A 2,500-nucleotide genomic window follows, 5' to 3' on the forward strand; every position below is an offset into this window, starting at 1 on the left:
TATTCCAAGTCCGAGAAACGGACCGAATATTAATGAGGGTAGAATTAATAAGAGGAAGAAGAAGAAGAGCAAGAAGAAGCAGAATAAGCCCAGGAAGCGGCCTGAGGCTCTGCTGATATCGGACTGCACTTCCGAGGAGCTGGCGAAATTGCTCAAGGAAATGAAGCAGTCCGATGCTCTTAAATCGGTTGGAGAGACAATCTCTAAGGTCCGACGGGCCCAGAATGGAGGCATGTTGCTAGAACTTAAGCAGGGTAGTTCTGCTAGTGCAATTGCCCCAAAGGTTAAGGAAGCGGTGAAGGGCAAGGCGTCAGTGAGAACGCTAGCTCCTTCTAAAATGATTGAGATCATGCATCTCGATGAAATTACCACCCCAGAGGAGGTTGCGGAGTCTGTCAAAGCACAGCTCAACATCGAGATAGAAACAGATCGTATCAAAATGAAGAAAGGCCGCGCGGCCGGTACGCAGTGGGCACGGATCAACGTATCGCTGCCAGACTTTCAAAGCTTCTTGAATTTGGGAAAGCTGAAAGTTGGTTGGTCGATATGCCATATCCGCGAGGTTATGGAAGAGCAGAAATGCTATAAGTGTTGGAAGGTAGGCCATACGAGCTACCATTGTAGGGAACCAGACAGAAGTAATCTGTGCTGGAAATGCGGTTTGAGTGGACACAAGAAGCAAGCTTGTACCAACTCTGTCAAGTGTTTGGATTGCGGTACGAGGTCACAGAACCTTCACGCAACGGGCAGTTATATGTGTCCCCGTAGGCGAACGATTAGATAATAATGGTTAGGTTGCTACAACATAACCAGAATCATAGTTATGCTGCATTTCAATTAATGTGGCAAACGATTAGGGAAGAATCTGCGGATATAGTGTTGATTGCAGATCCGTATCTGGCAACAACCAACGTCAAAGTGTTACGCAATGACGATAACACAGCAGCGGTAGTGGTTAACGCGGACTTACCAGTTAAGGTAGTCAGTAAGGCTCTGAAGGGTTTAATGATAGTTGACATAGGTGATATGCGAGTGGTTAGCGTTTACGCGCCACCTAGATTTAGTATGGAAGAGTTCCAGAACATGTTGGATAACACGGTAATGGCCGTAACCGGTATCCACAAATTCGTTATCGGGGGACTTCAACGCTTGGTCATCAAGTTGGAACAACCAACTTGGCGAGCGTGGAGAAACCCAGAAACGAAGAGGTGAGTTGGTTTTATCAACCTTTGCGCAGATTGACGCAATTTTATTGAACGACGGCAGCACCCCAACTTATGTTGGACCAGGGCGCACGTCAGTAGTTGATCTTACTTTTGCGAGCCGAACCGTAGCAAGATCATTTAAGTGGGAGGTGTTATCTAGCTATATGAACTCTGATCATCGTGCAATACGAATAGATCTTGAGACGCAAAGCGTGCGTAATCTGTCCCGACCCATAACGGGATGGAGCATCAAGTATTTTAGCAAAGATATATTTGAAGTTATGATGCAAGCCGCTTTTGAGACCGAGGTCACAACAAGCGAAGACTTAATGCGTATACTTGTCACGGCGTGTAATGCGACGATGACTAAACGTAAGAGGTACACTCCTAACAAGAGTGCATTTTGGTGGACGTTAGAGATTGAGGCACTTCGCAAAGAGTGCAAACACCGCGATCGATTAGCGCAAAGAGCTTTTAATACTGATCTCTATTCTACTTTTAGGGACGAGTTCAAGGTGGCACGGAATGCCCTCAAGCGATTGATCAAGCATACCCGACAGAGGAAGTGGAAAGAGTTCCTGGGAACAGCGAACAACGCATCATTTGGTATAGTATATCATACGTTCAAGAAAGTGGCCGAGGGTTCGATTGGACCCCGAACCATGACATTGGACGAGTTTAGGGAAGTGGTGAGCGAGCTTTTTCCTACTCACCCAAACACGGTGTGGCCTGAATATCGTATCGATCAGCCACGAGAGTTTGAAAGGGTAACTAATGATGAGATTCTTGCGGTTGCCAGGAGACTACCCAACAAGAAGGCGCCGGGACCAGATGGTATCCCGAATGAGGCGCTGAAAGTTGGTATGTTGACTGCAACCGATGCATTTTGCAGGGTTTACCAAGGCTGTTTAGAGAACGCGAAGTTCCCCGATGAGTGGAAAAGGCAGAGGTTGGTGTTAATACCGAAGCCGAACAAACCACCAGGGGAACCGGGTTCAGTTCGCCCCATTTGTCTACTAGACAGGGCAGGTAAAGGTTTAGAACGCATCATAGTGCAACGGCTAAATGCACACATCGAGGAGGTCAACGGACTGTCTGACGACCAATTTGGTTTCAGAAGTCGTCGATCTACAGTTGATGCGATTCAACGGGTAGTGGACATTGTTTCGGTAGCTAGAAGTAGAAACAGATACAGTGGACGGTATTGTGCGGTTGTTACATTAGATGTTACTAATGCTTTTAACAGTGCTTCATGGTTGGCGATTGCAAATGCTTTACAGAGAATTAACACTCCT

At 46.7% G+C, this 2,500-nt stretch overlaps 1 pseudogene; it reads left to right on the forward strand.

Annotated features, from left to right (window-relative positions):
• LOC120907650 overlaps nt 1-2,500 on the forward strand; it is a 9,161-nt pseudogene that overhangs the window by 3,604 nt on the left and 3,057 nt on the right.

This window comes from Anopheles arabiensis, assembly GCF_016920715.1.
Source record: "Anopheles arabiensis isolate DONGOLA chromosome X unlocalized genomic scaffold, AaraD3 X_pericentromeric_contig0014, whole genome shotgun sequence".
In the NCBI taxonomy this organism is placed as follows: Eukaryota; Metazoa; Arthropoda; class Insecta; order Diptera; family Culicidae; genus Anopheles; species Anopheles arabiensis.